General features: G+C 43.8%; 1 protein-coding gene across 3 annotated transcripts in view; it reads left to right on the forward strand.

Moving 5' to 3' along the window:
• The window catches only part of Nedd9 (neural precursor cell expressed, developmentally down-regulated 9), a 175,988-nt gene that overhangs the window by 24,420 nt on the left and 128,179 nt on the right, over positions 1-23,389 (forward strand). The gene's annotated exons all lie outside the window — the stretch shown is intronic.

Genomic DNA, 23,389 nt, shown 5'->3' on the forward strand with positions numbered 1-23,389 from the left:
ATCTATCTATCTATCTATCTATCTATCTATCTATCTATCTATCTATGGTGTGTGTGCATGTGCTGTACTGTAGAAGAGGACAACTTTCAGGAGTTGGTTCTCTCCTTTCACCATGTTGGCCCCAGGGAATCAGACTCAAGTCATCCAGCTTGGAAACTAGTGCCTTGACCCACTTGATCCATCGCTGGAGTCAGGATACTTAGTTTTAAACCAGAGACACTCTAGGAGAAATCAGAATGAACTGGTCACTTCAGGTCATAACCCCGACAAACCCCATAGTTTTTGCCTTTAGGAAAGTCCTTTATTGTACCATGCTGCTGGAAAAAGAGTTGAGATTACTATTGCTTTCCTTTGTAAACTTCGGTTCTCTACTTTGAAAGATCAATGCTGCCAGTGGCTTTCAAACCTTTTTTGTTGTCCCATTATGCCTGCATTCATGTCTTCTCTGTCTCTCCAGTCTTCCCTTCCAATGATATCCCATGTATACAAATTAGTGACATATGTCATCATACCTTATAAAAATCTGTATATTATACACTCTGAGTTCCCAGTAAAAGATATCTAGTTTCCAACACCCTAAATAAACATGGGAAGTACATTAATTCGGCAACAGAAAGGAGATGGTTATAAACAGCCACAAATGGTCAAATGCAGACAACTGTCTGTGTGGGGCCCAGCCCCAGCTGATACTTCTGTAGCACAACTCCTTCGTGTAAGGCTCAAGGAACTGCACAGAAAAAGTAGAAAGACTTTTAGAGTGAGAGGATCAGGTTTCCTTTGAAATGGTTTTCTATACTGGATGGGAACCTGGACCTGTGAGATCTCAACAGCATGGTTGTCTAGATAAGGCATTAACAATGACAATATCAGTTGACATGCCAACGTGGATGGGGGAAATGTCACAAGGCCTTACTCCTAGATGACAAGCTACAGGCAATTAATGACTGATAAGCGAAGGAGAGTCAGGGCCATCTATTGCTTATCCAATACCAAGTACTCAGCCCTAAACACATATATAAGCAAGCAATACCAAAGGGATCCAAAAAGTTATATTTATATATTTCTATGTATGTAGATGGGAAACAGTAACAATTGTCAGTTTCTGGTGCTGTTGGGCACAGATTTATCTTGTTGACTTCGTCTCTTCTGCCTCTGTCCACTGAGATCATCCCCCCTACCCCGCAATGGTAGCAAATCCTTGCAGTAACCCAATCAAAGTTCATCTTACGTCAAGTACCTTTTGTGAACTTGCCTAAGGTCATCTTCTTGAGGTAGAATAAAACCAACCTAGCCAACAGCAAGTACAGTTACATTTATTTGGTGTCTCATAATACTGGCACTCCTCGAAAACAGAGACTCCCATGGAATTGAAGATGTGTTCGGAGGCTGCATAAAATGGTGGCTGTACTTATAATTTTAATCTGTAATGGGATCAGTAATTCCATTGGTTGCTATTCTGAAATGGTGAGTAAAGCTGGCTGAAGTGTCCCCGGATCAGTCTCTGGTAGATAAAGGAGGGGGCTATCTTATAGGTCAATAGAGACTAAGAACACTACAAAACCACCTCACATAGGGAAACTGCTACGTCTATCTGTAGCCCAATGCAAGGTTTCAGCTCAGTGGTATCTGACTGATGATGGCCTCCTAGAGAGAGATGAGGTGACATATCCAGCATCTCAGCAGTGATGGGGCTGAAGAGAAAGGATCTTCAACAGGCAAACCTAGGATACAAATGAAGACATTTTCCCACCACCCCACCATAAATATTGACTTCCTAACTCCATTTTTAGTCCTCCAAACAAGTACCATTTCATTTTAACTTATTTTGTTCTTGACAAACCTTCTTTGAGTTGACCTGTGCTGTGTGCCCATCTCTAAAATGCTTACTGCTGTTGGGACAATCTAATATCCTGATAGGCTGTGCTATGGCCTTACACTCACACCATCAAACATAGACTAAGAACATCGAGTTACATCTCCCAAAGGCAGTCAGAATATGGTTCTGGAAAGGAGGGAAATGGAAGTTGGTTAGGCAAAAACAACTAGATCCAGGGAGTCCTGTATGGACTTAATGGAGCCACAAGCCAATCCCAGAAGGGTGATGATTTTGTCACCATGTGAAGCTCCATTTCTTTCTTTTTTCTTCACCCCACTGAGATCTAAGTGACAGCCAAATACCAGGGTTTGTGACTCCAGAGCTGTCGTCATCAGGTCTAATTTTAAAGATGTGCCCAGCATTTAGATGAAACTGGAGAAGTCCCAGGGTCAATGTGACTTCATCAGGATAATGAGGGGGGTCCTTGAAGGTTAGGGACAGGAGACTCATACTCCTTGTCTGTCTTTGGTTGGTTTCAGCAGAGTATGTGACATGGGATTTGTTTTTTTCTTTAGTGTGTCCCATAGAAAAAAGAATACATAGCCTCACAGCATTATTTTCCCCTCTTCCTTCCTGTAAGTCATGCACAGGCCAAGTCTGCTTTGTTCAAACCACCAGCTTTTGAGTTGCTAGACAAGTTCAGACAGAGCTGTTTGCGTTATTCTTTTAGTCTGCAGTTAAGCCAGAGGGAAAGTAATCCTTGTGGCTAATTTTCAGTCTAGATTTATCCCTTGTTAATGCTGAAACTGTAGATCAAACCAGTGTGAAAATATTGGCTCCCGAGACCCTCAAATTACAGCCCCGTGTTATTCTTCCCACCTCAACATTTCAGGTCTTTTCCACCTTGTTAGGTTGTTTTCTCTTCTCCCATAGGAAGGTGGTTCATTTAAGCATTTTTCTCTCCTTCTAAATCACCCTGGCTCTTTTCCAGCCTGCCTTCTGCCTTCCCAGTGCTGAGGATGAAACCCTTACACCTACTGGGCAAATGCTGTTTTACTTAGCTTTCACCCAGCCTTCATCCCTACAAGCTTATCCAGAAATGTTATTTCTCAAATTAATAAACATTTCAGTCATTTGGGCTCTAGAGAGTAATGGATGGCTGTGTTCATTTTCTAGGTTTCTTTAAGGAATTTCCATGGCTCAGGAGGACAAAAGTCTGAGACCAATCAGTGGACAGGGCCATGTTCCCAGCAGAGCTTCAGGGAGAGTCTCCTCTCTCTTCTGTCTCCTAGAGGTCCCCAAGTTATGTGGCCTGTGGCAGCATCATTCTGACCTCTGCTTCCACCTTTACAGAGCTACTTCCTCAATTTCTGTCCTCACACAGTATTAACCATCTCCGAATCCTGCAAGGACAATAACTAATGTATTAGAGCTAGCTTTGGTGACCTTCTCCTACTTGGATGAGATTTGTAAAGAGCTGTGTCCATATAAGGTCATATTCATAGGAATTTGGGATTAAAGCTTCAATATACCCCTTTTGGGGATGGGGCACAGATGAACCCTTCACCATGTAGCGGTGAGAATAATGAGATAAAAACAAGAGACAGAACTGTGACTCTTCAGTCCTGGGAAGGAAATGAATTTTGATAGTTGCAACTGTTTTACAATATAGACTTTTAGGAAAATATATGAAGTTGTATGCTTTAAATATATACAGATGTTATCTGTCAATTATACTTCAGTAAAGGTAAAGTTGGGAAATAGATTTTACTTCTCCTATGAAGAGTTTATGATTCCCTGGGTAACATCCCTTCCCCTAACTCATTCCCTCTCCATTCAGAAATACACTATATTTTGCTGTGCATCCTAACCACATATTTAACTATCTTTTTCCTGAGATGAGTATTTCAGGATATTGCTTGGTCATGTCCCTCCATCACCCACTATGGCATCTGGCACACAGTAGGAACTCAAGAAGTCAATAATCTAATGATCTTGTTAATCTAATAATCTTGTTAACTGACTGAAGCCATTGACAAAAATGGCGGGCTTCAGATCCCTTGCTCTCAGAGGGTCTGTGAGCCCATCTTTCTGTTCCCACGGTTAGTCAGAGAGGAAGTTTCCAAAGCTAGATAATGACATTTCTGCTTGGGCTACCCACGTCTACAATTTCAAATCAGGATATTTGAAAGAGAAACTAAACCAGGAGAAAAACATAGCTTCGATGAGCCAAGAATTGCAAAATATCAAGTTGTGTAACAGTGATGGTGGCCCCAGGGACCACTTTTGGCTTGCCCAGACTATCAGATGCTATATATATATGGGTCAACTTTGTACATGGGCTCGGGACAAATTTGTGGCTTGAGTGTTCATCTGACCCCTTTCCCTTAAGTCTGGCCTCTAGAGGTCAGGCTGACACCTGACATCCTCTTCTTCAATGATTTTGAGATACAAAAATGCTGGGCAAGAGTGAACTCATGTTTCCCAAAATGGTGGAACCCTTGAATTCATTGACCATGCAGAACTAGCTGTCAATTCATGTATTGTTTATTAAATAAAGCTTCAGCCTGGAATATCAAGATGAGTTTGCACACATCTTGTACATACTTTGTCAGTCTAGAACCAAGAAACATCCTCGTTTGAGGCCATCTATCCTATACTTACACAGAAAGGAACAGAGTATTCATCCCCAAAGCTGCAACTGGAAGAAACCATGAAAGGCCTAGCATGGTGACCTTTGTGCCTTAGGGTTTCTAACCTCAGCCCTTCTTGTGGTAACACAAGAGTCCTAAGATGAACTGTAGCTTTGAGGAGGAGATGGGGAAGGAACTAAAAACAGTCTGGGTGAGGTTGGTCCATGGAGATGGATGAAGGGCAAGAAAAGAAAGTGGGACAAGGAAATGAAGTTCATTATGAAGAACCAGCAACAGGAACATCTGACGGGCCCTTCTCCTGACAGCTCTCAGGTCACTGTTCACAGGATGACACCAGCTGAGCATAGACTTCTATGCTGAAGAGAACACACTCTCTCAATGTGGGCAGGCGAGAACTGGAACCCTACCAAGCATTAACCCTGGCCCAACACCTACAGCAGTCACTGGTTGAATAATCAAAGCAAGTTAAATAGGGCTTTAAAAAGCTAGGCTCTGACACTCCAAGGCTCCTCAGTTCCTCCCTCCTCCCTTTGGAGAGACCAGTTAGCCACAAACAGAAGACCATCTCTATGGACATATGTCAAAGAAGAGAGGCAAGTGCTCTGTGCTCGTGAATTCTAGTGTGTCTATTACAACAAGATTGACTCCACTCTGTAAACAGAGGGGACTTTGAACTCACCTGGGGGCCACTGAGCCTTTTTATAGCCATACAACAAAAGTGGACCTCAGATATTTATACTTCCTTGCTAAAGAGCATTGCTCTGCTGGGTGTGTTCTTAACGGCTAACACTGGTCTCTGTTGTCTGTGTTTCCAAGGTTGTCCCCATTACCACTTAAAACAAAAGGGTTGGGAGAGTCTTCTGAGCCAGGACCTATTGCAGAAAGCTCTCTTCTGTGAAATATAAAAGGTATAAATCCTGAGACAACAAGCAGGTCTGCTCATTGGATGCACATTAACTAAGAAGTTTTCACATTCCAAGGATGGAGAGAGAGAGAGAGAGAGAGAGAGAGAGAGAGACAGAGAGAGACAGAGAGAGAGAGAGACAGAGAGAGAGACACAGAGAGAGAGAGAGACAGGGAGAGAGGAGAGAGGCCAAAGCAATCATTAAATACAGTAGATTGTGTTAAGTAGTGATTACGGCCTAAAGGAAGCTGAAAATGGGTGTTATGTAAGAGAAACTTTAGATAAGGAGATCCTGGTACCCCTGCAGGTATGGGGTCAGAGCCTCCGGCTAAAGACAACAGGGGCTGAAGTTGTATTTAAGCTATAGCAAAGAGGCCAGTGCAGTGGCAGGTGACAAACCAGGGACAATGCTATGAAATCGTCTCCATTTCATCTTTCTAGTGTGGTCTTCTGAGTTTAGCTAAAAGCACCTTCTACCAGTAGACTGGCTTCATGCTCTATTGACATTTGCAAACCAATACACGTTGCACTGTGTGTGATCTACTCAGAGAAAATTCCACCTTGTTTCTACGGGATTGAAAAGGAGGTCACGGACCATCCTTCCTCCTCTGGAATGTCTTGGAAACTGGAGAGCAGAAGACAGGAGGACCACAAATTATGTCAGTCTTGGCAATTTGAGTTCCACTTGGTCTTGAAGCCACTGTCCTCTACAGCTGAGACAAGACAACAGGCATATCCTGGCTCTAAATGAGGAGCTAAGGTGGGTGGGTGAGTGGGTAATTATAGGCACACATTTTTAGAAACCTACTTTTAATAATGGTTCAACCTCTCCTCTAGCCCACCACCCAGTAGAGGTAATGGAAGAGAAAAGTTACTAGGATATGGGGGAGGTGGACCTGTTCAGCAATAGTTCTTTGTAGATAAGCCTGATCTTCTTTGTCATCAGTTCAGTCCTACAGCAAAACAAATACGATCCAGCAGCTGTGGACAAGTCCTCTAGGCAGGCAGACACAAGGCACAAACTAACAGCTTCAGTCCAATCCTCTTGGCAAGCAGATACCAGGCAGCTGTAGTTCAATCCTGAAGAAACCACCAGGCTCACTAACTGACCTGATGCAAGCAATGACAGCCTTATCAACAACGCTAGGTAAGATGAACCAATACATGGTTGTCATTATCGAAGAATAACAGGGAGGAGCAAACCAAACCAAAGCTCAGTGCTCTCCCACTGACTCTGGGGTCATATTTACTATACTCCTTCATCAAACGTCCTTTCATTTGACAGAACTAACTTTCCAAAGAAACTAGAAGTTTCCACTTAAGGTGGGTGTTTCTGCAAGACCCCCAGAAGAACACACACAGGTATGCATGAGCACACGCGCGCGCGCGCACACACACACACACACACACACACACACACACACACACCATGTTTATTATGCTTACATTTGCTATCTTAGTGTCCAATCTCTATATATTTGTCTGCTGTCCTGAACACCAAGGTCACCTCTTACACAAATACCTGGGAACCCTAAAGTCCTATCCCATCATGTGAAACTGCATACTGTCAGCACAAGTCACAAATAGTGTGACCTTTCCCTGTGCAGTTTTCTTGTCTCAGGTCGAAAATATTAATCAGCCTGTCTTCTCTGACTGTCATCCTCCTCCTGACTCCTCCGTGTGAAGTCTTAGTTGTTCCCCCACTGAATTTCTTTGTTCTTTTCCCTCAGAACCTTCCAGTTAACATTCATCTCTCTCCCAGCTCCCAGCCATGCTCCCTGATCATCTTCCTGGGCCCTCTTCTCCAGTCACCCTCTTTCAGTCATGAAGAACATTTTAAAAACTTTATCTGTCCTCGTTAATATCACCCCACTTCCATGAGAATTCCCCAGATTCCTTTTATACAGAAAGAGCTGGCTGCTGGCATTTACAACTCTAGAGTCAAAAGGCCTTGGAATGAGAAGTATGCGGACTCCCCCTCCTCCCACTCTGTGTCTCAATCCCTAGTGTTTTCTTAAACACTGAATCTTTACCAGGAAGGAGTAGGGGTTTATATAAGGATGAGGAGTAAAAAGGAAGAAAAGAAAGGGTGTGTGTTTTGTGTGTGCATGTGCGTGTAAATAGATGTGTAAACTGTGTGTGGATACACATGGATGTGGAGACCAAAAGTCAACCTTGGGTGTGGTTCCTCAGGCTTCATCTCTCACTAGGATCTGGGCCTCACTCAATTAGCTCCTCTCTAAGATCTACCCATCTCCACCTCTCCAGGCCTGGGATTAGAAGTATGTGCCACCATGTCCAGCCTTCTGTGTGAGTGCTAGGGATCGAACTTGGTCCTCATGTTTGTGTAGAAAACACATCACTAACTAAGCTGTCTCTCCAGCACCAAGAGTGGGTTTGTTTGTTTGTTTGTTTGGTTGGTTGGTTGGTTGGTTTTGGTGGCAGTGGTAGGGTGTTGAATGATGAACATGAAATAAATAAGAGACAAAGTCTCCATTTTCTGAGCTTCAGAGCCAGGAGACAGGCTGAGGAGACAGGACCTGTGGACTGCCTGACAAGAAGGCTTTGGTCCCAAGCAGAGTGAGATCGAATGCCACAAGTGGAAATTTACTAAGTGAAGGAGAGATCAGAAGCAGCAGATGTCTTGCAGGAGATGACACTGAAGCCACCGACACCAGGCTCTCACATGTGACCTTGAAGGTTGGACTCATTTTGCCAACAGTTTGCCTGAGACAGACCTGGCCTCACCTAAAACGGGGGACTCAATATGCTCATTTGTTTGAGGCGTGTGCCACTCAGGACAGGAAAGAGTCTCCATGAGCTGTCGTTGCTATGTTGTCTCTGCCCTCATCTGAGCTTCTCCACACCTTGAAGGCTCTCTCTCCCCGCCCCCTCTCTCTGATAACCATCTTCAATGGGTTGAGCTTCAGGGAGAGAGGGCCAGGTGGATTGCTTTTCATCCGTCTGGAATTCAATGCTAGATGAGGTGGTGAACTCTAAGGCCCCCTTCATAATCTAGTGTGTGCATTACAAGGGCTTATCACACATTTTAGAGCCAGAGACATGCCCGGCTTAAGTGTCAGGAGATAATGCACTTGAGCGTCTAAACATATTAATGGCCTTCAAGAACCAGGAGGCAGGGTTGGGCTCCGGGCAGTGGTGGCTGGGTAACAGATGGCTGTGTACTCACCCCCATCTCCTGCCACTTAACTCCACTTCTCAGCCTTTCGATACTCTACCTCCTCAGTAGCCTCCTCTCTTCTAATGAATAAAGCACAGAAAAGTATTTGTGAACACTTACTGTAAATACCTGAGTCCGTATCAGAGGCCAGCTGAAGCATCTGCTGAAACGCTGCCAACGCTGCCCCTGTAGCTTGTCTCCGTGTGGCCCTTTACTTACCCCTTGTTTCCTGACTTTGAATTGGGCAAAAACTGGTTTCCTAAATTCTGCTATGTGTGAATGAATACTCTGTAACTTTAGAGTATGCCCTCAAGTTGGCAAATAATAATAATAATAATAATAATAATAATAATAACAACTGTATTTGTCATTTATTACTTTTTTCATTTTGTTCACACGAGATTTACTGAGTAAGTTGTATATGGCAGTCACTTAATATTATAACAATGAGTATAACAGGTCAAAGCCTTGTCACATCCTGAACCGGGTATGGTGGTGAATGCCTGTAATTCCAGCACTTGGGAGGCTGACTCGTGGACTGCATAGCACCACTACCACCAATTACAAAGAAAGAAAAATGCAATTTTCTGGTTTATATGACATACAGTTTTACTGTCAGCTCTCCAGCGGCTAAGATCAGAGGATTGCAGAAGCTGAACTTCAAGGCAAGCCTAGGTCACAGCTTGGGGTATGTAATGAGGACCTATCTCAAAACAAACCAACAAACAAAAAGCAAATTAAGTACTTAGTCTGTTATGTAACAATGTGTCCTTGTGAGAAAACTAAAGGTAGAAAATACTCAGAAACTAGAATCCCCCTCTTAGAAGGGACTTCTCTAAAGTTTACTTTTTGGCATAATTTATGTGCTGTAAAATTCACACATGTGAAGTACACAGGTTAATTTATATACATATATATATATATATATATATATATATATATATATATATGTATATATGTATCACAAGCTGTGAACTTTTGACCTGGTTTCCAGTACCAAGAATGTGGAGCAGGCCTCAGATCCAATCAGAGGGTTGGTTACCCCCATAGCCTTCACACCACTACACCACCAATGGTCATTTTGCCTGAGACACCATTTAAAATGGTTGATGTTGTAGCATTCAGGGTCCAACACTGAGTAAGACCACTGTTGAGTTTTCTCCCTTTGTGTCCTCCATTAACACCTTCCAGAACTATGGAAACTAGCCAGAAGGGAGGACAGTTTCCTGTTAGTTCCAGCCTGGTTCCTCAGGGCTCTGCAGCCAAAGTGTGTTGTGTCTTCAGCAACTGGTATAACCAACCAAAAGCAATGGCAACAGTCTATGTTGTTTGGGGCGCCTCTGAGGTCTCTCAGACTAACAACTCACAAAGAAGTATCTCATATCTAGAACTGAGATTTTCATTTAACGACCCATGTCTTCTGGGGGAAAGCAGTACCCACTATGCAGGGTACCTTTGTTCGAACACCTTACAAAGTAACAACATCACTTTTTAAGGTAGTTTACAAAGTAGTGAGTTTCTATAGGATTTTCATACACCTCTGGCTTCGGTTAAACCAACATCATCCTCTCTCTTTTCTTGTCCCTAATTAATAAGAATTAGTTTATCTAGTCACACATTGGTGCCTTTCTCTTTGATTAATTAACATTTTATAATTATAGGAATATACAGTTTGTTTTGAAAATCCTTTCATTTAAGAGTAACATTTAGTTCCTCATAGAACTGGTTTCTTTTGGCTCTATTAGTTTTTTCCCTTGGGAATATACTCTCCAAGTTTATTATTTATTGGCACATCTCATGATTTAGGACTAAAATCTGAACATTGCTCCTGAGATCTGTACACTGCCCCTTCCCAGTAGAACTTCCTCTCAGCTCATGTCTCCTGTTTACAAATTTTACAATCCTGCACTGGTTGTCCATTTCCCAAGTTCTCTTATACATATTCACTCCAGACCATGTGCATGTATATACCACAATACCGGTATGGAGGTCAGAGGATAATTCTCAGGAGTTGGCTCCCTCCTTCTACTTATAGGTCCTGGGGATTGAACTTGACAGCAAGCACCCTCATCCATGAGCCATGCCACTGGTTCTGCTTTCTGTGGCCTAAAAGCTGTGTTGTCTTGTGTGCCTTGACCAGCTTTGTAACAGTGTGTGGAGATGGACTGGTGTGATTTCAGTGACTTCCATCACAGGCAGCAGTAGTCTGAGGAGATTCCTTTTATGTAGCAGGTTGGTTTGATTTGGTTCAGTTTTTCCTTTTACATTCAAGATATGAGGGATCCTTGAAGAAAAATGATTTCAAGCAGAGAGCGTCAGTGGGAAGGGCTGAAGGCAGGAGCAGGCTTAGCCCCTTAGCAGAAGAATATCATGGAGGAAGGCAGGGAGCATAACAATTGAAGGAAACAGCTTTATGTGCAAAGAACAGAACCAATATGCCCCCTTGATGCCACACTAAGAGAAAACGCTATTATTCCTGTGTGTCTTTTCAACACCAGACAGATAGAAACATTGTTACTTGTCGTTTTTTAAACAGCTCCTCCCCCAACCCCCCTCCCCCACCACACACACACACACTTTATGTAATGTATTTCCATACCTAACCAAGGAGCTTTGTAAAACTTGCTTTTCAAGCCATGGACTGCATTTATTTAGCAGATCCAGGAAACAGATGAGGAAGGAGCAAGGGAATGATACATTGCCAGAGGTGGCCAGCGGTTGGATGACCAGTTACTAGAAGAGGGAGAATATACAACACGCAGAGGCTAAACACTTGTCCCTACAGCGTTTGCTCACATGGGGCCCAGCTGACTGATTCATCCAATAGATGGGTGAAGGAGTTGTAAATCTCAACAATGGCGACAATATCCACTGTTGGTAGCATGCAGGCATAGCCCCAAGCGCCCAAACTGCCTGAACAGTCATCAAAGTGGATAAAGCGGCCCATAATGAGATCCTCAAAGGATGTGGTAGGTGAGGCCAAAGCTCCACTAAATACAGCTGCAGGCTGCCAAAATCCCCAGCCTGGCTGATGAGCAAGCTGGGGAGAAGCAAGCAGAGACTAAGTGCTCAGTGGGGAAGGAAAAGGTCTCTAGGCTGTGGGAGGTTGGCCACCTGCCGAGCTCTGCACCTGCCGTCTTCTCCACATCCTGGGAGGGCATGCTGGTCCTCCCTCTGACTCCCTCCACCTTTCCATAGCGAATGAAGCAGCAGAGAGAGAGGGTGTTTTCCAACGCAATCATCAGAGACCTGTGCGGCACCGAAGTCCATCGGAGGTGGATGACGAAGCTTAGTCATTTCTAAAACATCTGAAGGCATCGTTCGGGGAGGTGTTGGGAAATGAACTGACTAATTAACCGAGGCCCTTCATGTTAGGTTTGGTTTGGTTTCCATTGCCCAGTGCAGCTTTCCTATGCCCCGAAGCCTGTTTACAAATCCGTTGGAGTTGAAATGCAGGTTGTGTGGGTTATTGTTGCTTTAAAACGGGATCTCAGGTAACCCATGCTTCCTTCAGCTTTGCTCTGTAGTTACAAATGGGCTTGAAGTTGTCAACCTCCAGCCTCTCTCTACCTCTCTGGTGCCGGCACGTGTGCACCACAGCAGGCTCATATACTGTTTTTAAGTGGATCACAGACTTTCTTTGTCCCCATGGAGGAAGTCTCAGAACAATCTATGGGTGTCTCTTCCATTTAACACATGTTTCTTTATTCCTTAATTTTCTTCCTCTTCCCTACCTGCCTTCTTCCCTCTTCTCAAACTGGAGAGCTCATTTCTGCCATTGCTTCTGCGATTGTTTGTTTTGTTTTCATTAAGATAAACTACAGAGCCTGTTTTATACTATTTGATTAGAATTGGCATTCAGAACCCTTATATAAGGTAAAATTTTCATAAAATTTAACACATCCTCCTGGGTAGTGTAAATCTTCTCCAAATTACTCTTAATACCTAACACAAGTGAATTTGAAACAGTTGATACAACAGTGCTCTTTAGGGAATGGTGACAAGAGACAAGTCTGACGTGTTGGCACCCACGCAGGACATTTTCAGAGTGTCCACCCATAGTCGCTTAAATCAAGGGTTGTGGAACCCTAGCCAAGAAGGTCAGACGAGCTCTTAGATTTATTCTTCCAAGCAGAAATTAAGGGATGTGGCTTTGTTGAAAGCCTCCCCACTCCCCATTGACAGCGCTGAAACTCCATCTCCTCCTAAAGCAAATGCCTGTGTCCACGTGTTGTTATCTATGCGCCTGGCTCAGGGGTGGTTAAAGCACTGCACCTGTGTCCTGGCCTCAGCAACCTCACAGTGTAGCTGAGAAGTCTGTTAAGGAAGGTGTGAGGTGTGCTACCATCAAGTTAGTCACCGAGTTTGGGGAGCGTTGGGATGGTTTCTCAGAGAAGAATGCATGGTTTTAAAAGAAAGAACAACGCTTCATGGGTAGGCTGTTATAAGAAAACCTGGATGTACCTCAGTGTTACGGGACAGGTGTGAGAAGTGCCTGTCCAACAAGGAGGCCTCCTCTGTCCTAGAGGTAATGGGGAGACATCAACATGTTTTAAGATAGTGGGTGTGGGAATAGTTCATAGTCAAAGAGGTATTGATGGAAGAGTGGGCTGCAAATCCCAAGACAAGTCTGGGCTAGAATATGAGACTATGGAGAGAGCGAGAGAAAGAGAGAGAGAGAGAGAGAGAGAGAGAGAGAGAGAGACAGAGAGAGAGACAGACACAGAGAGATGGGGGTCACACAGAGAGAGACAAAGAGCAGAAATAAGGAGGGGTTCCCTGTGCCATCACCCACTGTACCCCAGCATAGTTAGAGCCTTCTTAATCTTTGAGTTGGAAGTCTGACTGAAAACCAGCCCTTCCGTCTTCCAACATGAAGGTAACAGGACTTACAACTCCCGTGGAAACACGATCAAAGACAGCCCCCAGATCTCACTCCCATGCTCTCTGAGGACAAAACACACATTAAGCAGACTTGTGAAATGGTGGATACTGATATCAAATGTTTTTTTTTTTCCTTCACATTTACATCTTTCATCCTAAAGCCTCCTGAAAGACATGCTACTTCTGGTTCTTACTTGGGCCAGTTTTGACAAGGCTTTTTATGTATGTCAACATAACAATCAGCCATTACACCCTGAGACTTAGAGCCGACCAACTGGAAAACAGCTATTACTGTGTTTGAACTGGAGCTCTGTCCCAGCGCTGCCCCCTCCCCAGACCGTGTGCCTGGACTTGCCACTGCCACAGGAAGAAAGCCCCTGCTACTCATGGGAGTATTGTGTTTCTCTGCCTGTTTCAACGCCAGCAGGTAAAAGATCTTAGGTCAAACACCAATGCATTACAGACTCACACATGAGGTCCAACAACCCCTTATTGCACACAAGAGGAGCCCCGTGAGAAGAACTCATTGACTTAGGTTCAGACCTGCCTGGCGTCCCATGGAGAGACTGGAACAGGAGTGTATTATGAAGAACAGGAAGGAGATGAAGCTTGCTAGACTGTTTTCAAGAGACTGGTTTTGAGCTTGCTCAGTTTAGCATTCAGTATTGTGAACTGTCACTATCCAGGAACATTTGTAGGCTCTTTAGTTTCATAGCTTTTAACACTGGAATAAGAAGTTTCTAAGCCACACATCCCAAACACCACCACCATATTGCATTAAGTAGACTTACATATCCCTACCCCTACCTCCGCCCCCACCCCAAAATCCTGAATTCCATCAAGCAGCCCTCACTGTCAGAAGCACTCTGCAATATAGAGTACCGCTGTCTCCTCTCCAGCCTCAGTACAGACTGAGGGTCACTGTTGCTACCTACTCCTGTGACAGAGGATTACGCTACCTTTCACTACTTCAGGAAAACATCCAAATTCAAACTTCCAGGTATGATTTTTATTCATTGCACATGACTTTCTTACTGGTGTAACTTCTCCCAGAAATCACTGAATGTACTTCTCAGTAGGTGTACGATCATCTGTATGCTTCGTTCACTCTCCTGAATTTACTTATTCACCATCTCTGCCTGACTCACCCTTGCCATGTACAGATGTGAGTGTTTGGAAATGAATTCTCTCACCATCAATTTTGTCAGCTCTGTATCAATCACAACTTTCTCTTTCTAGGGGAGGAAGAGCATCTTTTGTGAAGTTTTCATACCTTACACTTTCAGCTCTATCATACCAATCAGTCAAATCAGCCATTTTAGGAGAGAAAACACCTCGGGAGGAGAGGTTGGGGTTTGGTTCAGTTTTGTGCGGCCTAGTATTCGTTCTCCACTGCTGCAAATGTGGGTATATGTGACTCACCAGCGTGATTAGCAATTTCTCTCTGAAAATCTTTGTGGATCGTATCATCACAAGAATTCATCTGTAAAGATTACTATAACCACCTGTCTATCAGATGGACTGGGGAGAAAATGGGCACTCATCATCAGTTCCAAAAGGAATGATGGTGGGTTGCCAAGGAGGCACCAGAAAAACCCAGAATAGCCTGGAGAGTGACTCAGTAATAAAGTACATACCAGATCCTATGGAACACTCTCAGCACCAGAAGCATAACCACAGACTTTGGTGCATCTACCTGGTCCTTTATAAATAATGAAAGAAAGAAATGGGGCTTACATACCAGGAGACACCATAACATCTTAGTGTTTGAGGATCTGGCCTGAGAGCTAGCTACAGGCAGATAGACCGAGAATAGGAAACAGGTCTCTTTGTTTCTGCTTCTCTTTGGCTTTGGCTTCCATAGACATGCCTCTGAATAATAGTGTTGGGATTTGAACTTCTGTTCTCAGAAGATTTTGTACAATTAAAGTAAGTGCAGGTTGTCTCTTGACTCTGGAGTACATCTGCCGCCCCTCCGGTCTATTCTAGATGCTCATGCCCTGCCTTTGTGAGAGCTCCTCTTTGGTATCAATTTCACTAGATTATTATCACCTAGGAGACACACATTTTAGTGTGTATATTAAGGTGTTTTCAAAGAGGCTTAGCTAGGGAGGAAAGCACCCTAATTGTGAGTGTTACTCTTCCATGGGCTAGGGTCCTGGAACAGACTTGAAAGAGGACACGTGAAGGCCAAAGTTCATCTCTATGTCCAGACTATGGACATTCCTTTTCTACCAAGAAGGTCTGTATCCTCAAACTGTGAGCTAAAGTCAACCTTCCTTCCTTAAGTTGTTCTTGTTGGGAATTTTGACAGAGTCATAGAAAATATCCTCATCTTTCAGCCTGCCTCTTGCTCAATCTCATAAGACCTCTTCCATTCATTTCCAAGTTCCCAGGATTCTCTGCTCTGGTCAAATAGCTTTCTGATCCATTGTCTCTATTGATTTAGAGACTTCTATGTATGAGTCAAAGACCTTCTCTCTCCCAAAGTTAAAGTCACATCAACATGGACAAAAATCTTACCTATAGAAGTAATATATAATTACAGGATTTCAATTCTAAGTGAGAGAAATAGCTGACCAGAGGCAGGATATCTCTGTATGACTGGCTCTTATATAGAAACAGAGAATCTACTAGGCATATGCCATGATTAATATTTCATGAATTAAAATGACATAAGGTTAAAAACCAAGATTTCTAGTCACACTTGCCATATTGGCAGAAGTTGGTAGCCATATATCTAGTGCCTACCATACTGATAATCACAATGAACATTTCTTATGTTAGACAGAGTTCTGCTAGGAAGTGTACATGGAGACAATGACCTTCTTGGTCTAGGCAGAAACTAGCCATACCTCTTAGCTACAGTATAGGGCATCTCAACTTTGGCTGAATAGGTTGAACTAGATCTTTCTTTGTCATAGGAGGCTACCATGTACAGTGTAGGACATTCAGAAGCATGCTTGACATCTCTCCTCTTGCAGGTTAGCATGGCACAACCCTCCCGGTTGCAGCTATTGAAAAATGACTCCATATCCCCTAGAGGGCAAAACTGACTCCAGCTGAGAAACTCTGCTAAGATGGCAGAAGCAACGGAGGCCAGGGAAGACTATACACACATACATGCTTATGAGCAAGAGTTCAGGTTTGTGAACATTCAGAGGTTGGAGACACGGCAGGGGGCAGGTCAGGCTCATTAGGGGTGCTTTTAGAATGTAGCAGACAAAAGTTTCAGAGTGATAGTTATAGCTAGAAAGATATTCTTCCCTTGACTTTGGGACTTTTCTTGATGCTAAAATGTCATGTATGTCAAAGACCCCAAGAAAAGGCAGGGAAATTTGTAAATGCAAAGAAAGGCAGCAAAGAAGGCGGCCCATGAGACAGATTGCTGGGTAAGTCAACTTATTCCAGTGAAGGTGAAGGGCCTTGCCCTCAGTATCACTCTGAGGTTTCCATTGCTGTGTTAAGCTCTCATATCCCCAAATGGCCATTTGCATACTAACTGGCAATTACTGTCTCATCGGCAACATGAGGGCTATAAATTCCAATCCCGAGATATAGTCTCTCTTCCCAGGGACAGAGTTATAAAAATGTTTGCCCTTACATGGGTCTTTGACATGTGCTGGACCACATTTGTGTATTTGTCCCTTGGCCCTCTTGAGAGCTTAGCACTTCTCTGACCCAGGCAAGATTTTATGTGCAATGCATTCCTTTCAATCGTGACATTATGCATGTATCTCGCCATGGGATGCCGAAGCGAGGCCTAGGGAAGACTTAGCAGTCGCCAACAAACAAATGGTTTCCATTATTTAAGATTTTAAAGAAATCAGGTTCTGAAATATTTATGGTCAGAGACCCTTTCGTGGTTCCTTCCTGACCTCTCCTTTCAGGAGCCATATTGTAGAGCAGGAGAACCCTCGGCCTGCTCCTCATGAGACCACTAACTCACAGCAGAGTTGAGCCAACCATGCCGTGGGAAGACCACAGGGAAGCTTATTTGCTATACACTCCAAGCTGAAATGAATGGAACTGAAGTCAGAACAGGGCCAAGGCTCAAAAAGGCTGAAGGCCCACCCTGGCAGCAGCCTGCCTGTGTCATAGCTTTAACTCATGTTCTTTTAATTTGGAGGATGACGGCAGTGATCTTACAAGAAAATAAAGACAGTGATTCAGCAGTTGTAATGATACTGAGATAAAAGAGAACCCATCCCACAGCAGACTGTGTGTACTTGAGCCTGCGGTGGGACAAGCTGCTGGATGCCTTCTGTGGAGACTTCTACTTAGCCTTTTTTCAAAGAGTTGTGGGAACCAACATGCTCCACTGCCAAAGGGTCCAGCATCATACAAAGTTGTCCAATATAATCTGAGCCAGTTTTGAGTGGCCAATTAGTTCCTTCTATGGAAAAACTAAAGGTGATTCTAGATTTCGTTTTCTCATACATGGTGCTTTTGACATTTTGAATGGATAAGTCTTCATTATAAGGGTGTCATTTAGCATCCCTAGATACCAAGCAGAAGTTGCTAAGTGGTATCCTTGTCACACACCCCCACACCCACCCACATTTCCCAACACACTGGGTGGATAGCATATCACAAAGTTTATTGCCTTAGAAACTAGTCTTAGTGCAAGTCATGAGGCATTTAGCAAGAGGCATGTCCTTTGTTTTTCTGCTCTCTGATTTCTGCTATCGTGAATCTGTGGAGATGCCCCTCCAGGCTGCTCATTCCTTGCCCCATAGTGAGATCATAGGGGTGGAAAAGAGGAGGCGAGAGTGAGCAATTGCACAGATATTTCCATTCCCGCTCCATGATCATATCCTACTGTGAATACACCCTAAAGAATTCCCCCAGGGGTGGAGCAAGAAACCTTATGTAGGAGGGAAATTGTCCCCATGACAAAGCCTCCCCTGCCTCCGCAGGCACCTTGTCCAGGTGTCACTGCCTCCTTGCTGGCTCTTTCATTTCTAGCATCTCTCTACGTCTATATGTCACAGAGGTGGGAAGGATGCTAGAATTGTTAGGTGTTCAAAGACATTAGAACCAGGTCTGGGTAAAAGGAGTGACATCTACTAATGTAGTTTTTAACCTCAAGACTGAGAGATCTATTGGTTGTAGATATACTGGGAAGGATCTCAAAACTGCCCATACCTTCCAGAAGGCTAACAGAACTACTAGATTTACTTTAATGAAAGAGACCACCTATATTAAAGTGCCAGGTTTCTGTCTTGGGTTGGTTTGGATTGGTTTGTTTTCCCTAAAACCACATCAGCACTGGGCAGTGGTGACCATTTCGTGCTAAGGTTCTGATGAAGACAACTTCTACTTATTCTAAGTCATCCAGCCTTACTTGATGTGAGTGTTCTGAAGCACCAAGAACTATGTGAAGACCTTACAACGATGACAGAAAAGCGGGCGAAATCTCAGTTTTTCTTCAAAAGAAGTTGAGACCCAGCAGCACTGATTGGCTCGTTGGAGGTCATGCAATTGGTGTCCTGTGACTGCTGTGACCATGCCATGATCAGGACAGCCCCCACTGGACCCTGTTGTCTTGGCCATATCATCAATGTGAATCTTTGTCATTCTAGAAGGAGATCTAGTTTAGAGAAAAAGTTTGATGTCACTCTGTCTCAAACACAACTCCTCCAAACCATGAATATGTCACTTTTCTTGTTACACAACTCTGTCTCTTCTTTCTTTTTTGTGGTTCTCAAAATGGCCCCTCCTGTCTGAGGCCATCTGTCATGCTTTTACCAATTAGTCATTGTCAACGTTTGGGTGGCTGTAAGTGACACTCCAAGCCCAGACTTCCCAAACCATGGGTCCCTTTGTTCCCGAGAGGATGAAGAAACAAGATAACCACAGGGGTGGGATTAACCAGGCACCCAACAAACCCACAGCCTTGACAGCCTTAGACGACCGACCCTGTGCTGCTGGGTCCTCGGTGACAGAGGCTGGGGTGAGTAGATGGTAGGACAAATGGTGATTGCTAGATGATTTTTCATTTTGTTTTGTTTTTAATGAAATGCACACAGGGTTGAAAAGAAACTCGATATAAAATCCCACCCATCAGTCTCTGAAAGTCCCATATGTCCGGTGACTCAACATGAAACTCTTAGGCTGGTAATACTTTGAAATCCTCGGTGAATAATAAAAGCTAAGCATGAGAAAGGAAGGGTTTCACATGTACACAAGGAAAAGAAAGATGAAAAGAAAAGAGGAATAAAAGGTCATTTCTCATCTGCCCAGTGGAGTGGGAGACACCAGTGTCCTGACTCTATTTATTAATGCCACCCTGATAAATGTCCTGCATGTAATGCAACTTGGCAGAGTTTCTTTAATGAGGAGCCAGGAGGAGCCAGCTGTGAGCCGGGAACACCCACAGCTGTACACTTGGCTCACAGCAGTTCTAGTGCCTCTAAAGCAGACCTTCTGATAACCAAGGTCTATGGGACATGGAAGCAACTTGTTAAAACGAAAACTCATTCTATATAGAATTGCAAGATAAAATCCTTTGTAGCCTAAGGGTCTTGGTAATACCGCTTAATTAAAAGGGTGATGTACAGATGAGTCTCTTCCTAATGAGCACCCTTCCTGACAGCCTTGGAAATAACTACGCAGCAAACATTATTTAATCCAGGCTCGACAACACAGTCTTTGCTGCCAGCAAACCTGGCTTTGAGCAGCTTCTACTGACAGCAAGGAGGAAGTGAGATCTTGAGTAAACCTCAAAACCTCTGTTAGCTTCATCTTTCCAACCGCACAATAAAGACATTGGTCCCCACCAGCAGATGCTATTGTTATCGGACAGGGGGAGGGGAATAGACAGTACATATATAAATTGCTCAGCATAGAGTCTAGCTCGCATGCACTATATCATTGAAACAACCATAACTTTGGAGATCAAGTGCCAAGTATTGCACAAGACAATTGGGCCTCACCAACGAGTGAGTCAAAAGGTCTGTCTGGAGGAACATGTAGCCCAGGGCAGTGGCTGATAAACACATGGATATTTATATGGGGATTCTAAAGTAGGATAAGGTAGAAAAGGTCAATTTTTAGATGCTGATTCATCGATTTATTTACTGATTTACTTAAAGCACTGCCTCTCTGCTGAGCATGGTGTCACTTGTTACCTGAAACAGAATGGCCTGGAGAAATACCTGAGACAATGGGTCATTGCCCTTAAGCTCCTGACTGCCATGGCCACTTGTGTAAAATCTCACCTGCTTGGCCTCCCCACTTTGTATTGTAGAGTATAAAATGAGAATACAGAGTGGACCTGGGATTGAAATGTTTCTTCTCTGCCACTCTCCTGGGGGGTCAGAGCATCTAGTCTAAAAAGGTTCCTCCACCAATTCCAGGCAATGGGAGAAGCGTGATAGTGTTTAGAAAGATGACACTGATGTTTCATAGCTGTTGCTATTTGTGTCCACTTTTGAGAAAAGTACAAATAAAGATTATATACAGAGGAAGACGATCGTAAGATCCATGCTACTGAAGGAGTTTACCTAAGCGGATGCACAGCTTGGCTCTGACTCAGCTCTTGAACATATTGTGACTCACTGTAAGAGGGGAGAGAAAACTTACTATTGCTTAGTTTTATCTTCCAGTCCCCTACAAGCTGGGAATACCATGGAATGGGGAAGCATGATTTCCTGAGGCCCAAGCACCTGATCTGTGCGCCTTCGGTCATCAGAGGTCACTATGTACCGAGAACATTGCCTGTGATGGAGGGGCTTCCTTTTCAGGCTTCTCTCAGAATTCCTGTTTATTTGAGTGGGAAGATTTTTGTATTGAAAATTTCAGTACACACCCTCATCGTGTGTGTGTGTGTGTATGTGTGTGTGGTGTGTGTGTGTGTGTGTGTGTATGTGTGTGTGGTGTGTGTGTGTGTGTGTATGTGTGTGGTGTGTGTGTGTGTATGTGTGTGTGTATGTTTGTGTGTGTATATGTGTGTGTATGTGTGTGTGTGTATGTGTGTGTGTGTGTGTGTATGTGTGTGTGTGTGTATGTGTGTGTGTGTGCTGGGAACTGAACCCAGAGTATCGTGCCTGCTCAGCCTGAGTTCTACTACTGAACTATAACTTGGCCCTTTTAGTAGTTTATATTTTTGAGACAAGGTCTCACTAAGTTATGCAGGATGCCATGGAACTTGCTGCCCTCTGTCTTGTGATCTTCCTGCCTCAGGCTCTTGAGTAGCTGGACTTACAGGTGTGCAGCACTAAGCTTAAATGAAGCCCAGATTTCATGTAAGAATCTCTTTGTGTTGAGGTTTCTGTTGGCAGAAATGGGTCATAGAACTTGGCAAGATGACGAGTTTGTTTGGAGCATCACTAAAATCAGTCCGTGAGCTGGGGCCCCAGACCTCGGGAGAGCTTTAGGGTCAATGAATCTGGTTGTTCAAGAAACCAGTGAAGAGTGAGGAGTTAAGAACAGGAAGGGAAGGAGCTGGAGAAGACGCACGCCAGGCAGTTACAGAAGTGGTTTGGGACCGATTCAATGGGAAACTTGCAGCCAAGGTGGCAGCATCCCAGGACTGTCCTGTGAGAGACACAGGTGCTGAACGACTTACATCTCGGCATCTCTTTCCCCACGTGCTTTGCCCACAGTCTCCTGACTTGCTATTTTTTAAAATTATTTGTGATCTAATTAATGCTACTCTAAGTAAAAGAAAATTCAAACACATTGCTATCATGAAGCATCTCTTTCATTTCTACAGTATTGGTTCAAATGCAAACGAAGAAGCATTGAACCCATATGCTAAATGGCCAAAAAAATTACATGATTTGCATATTCCATTCTAACTGGAACAATGGAAATTGCTCAGAACCAATCAAACTGCTTTTGCTTCACTTCTGTTGTTTTTAATTGACAATTCATATGCTCTATTCCGATCACAGTTTCCCCTTCCCCTCCCCTCCAGGATCCTTTCCACCTCCTCACCATCTAGCTCCAACACCCCCCCCCAAGCACACAGGTCAATAAAATATTTCTTACTGATCTAAACAAGCACTACCTAGCACCTCTGCTCTTGGCTTCTCAAAATGAGGAAAGAAGAATGAGCAGCAGAAGAGACGAAGATGCCCTTTGTGTCTTCCTTTCGAGAGCTAGCCCTTGACAAAGGCAGGCAGTGACATGAATTAGAATGAGATAGGACTTCCTGATTCTTAGAAAATCACTGGCTTCCATATTGGAAGTCAGTTTTCATTCCTGAGTGGAAAGTGTGGTCTCCTGGGGCAATCAGCCTCCCTCTCCCTCCACAGCTAATTGTGATGTAGACAAAACATACCGCTCGTGACTTCTCCTGAAAGCCCGTGGATTCCCTCACATGGTGGATGCACAGAATATGATGCTCTCGATGAATGCTCTATGTAAATGAGGTAGCAAGGAAGCAGAGGCATGCATTTTCCTTGTGCATGTTCCCTGTTTCTGCACATATTGCCTTGTTCCAAATTCACATGCTACTTACAAGTTCAAATAGAAGAGTAATGCTTTCTTTCTAGTGTTTTTCAAAAACTTGTGAGTGTGTGTGTGTGTGTGTTGCTGCATGCATGTCTGTACTATACCTGATTCCATGCGTAGTCTTACAGCTAATCCTCGATGTGGGTGAGTCAGCTCCAAATGCATAGAGATATCTTTCTTGTGTGCTCAGCACAAGGGCTATGTGAACAATCAAAGCTCCTAGCCTTACCACCATTGAACTTCCCAGTCATCAGCATATGACCATGGAGGCCAAAGAGGGATGACCCTGGAACTGGAATTATACATGGTTATGAGCTAGGATATCAAACCTGGGTTCTCTGGAAGAGCAGACAGTGCTTTTAACTGCAGAGCCAATTCTCCAGCTCCCAAAATAAGACTTAATATGAAGGCAAAAATCCTCAAGCCTGCTTAAGGGCCCTTATGCAACAGCACAGGTGGCCTACTTTGAGGTTGGCTCCGCCCACAGG

Source organism: Grammomys surdaster, unplaced genomic scaffold, assembly GCF_004785775.1.
Source record: "Grammomys surdaster isolate TR1022 unplaced genomic scaffold, NIH_TR_1.0 137, whole genome shotgun sequence".
Taxonomy (NCBI): domain Eukaryota; kingdom Metazoa; phylum Chordata; class Mammalia; order Rodentia; family Muridae; genus Grammomys; species Grammomys surdaster.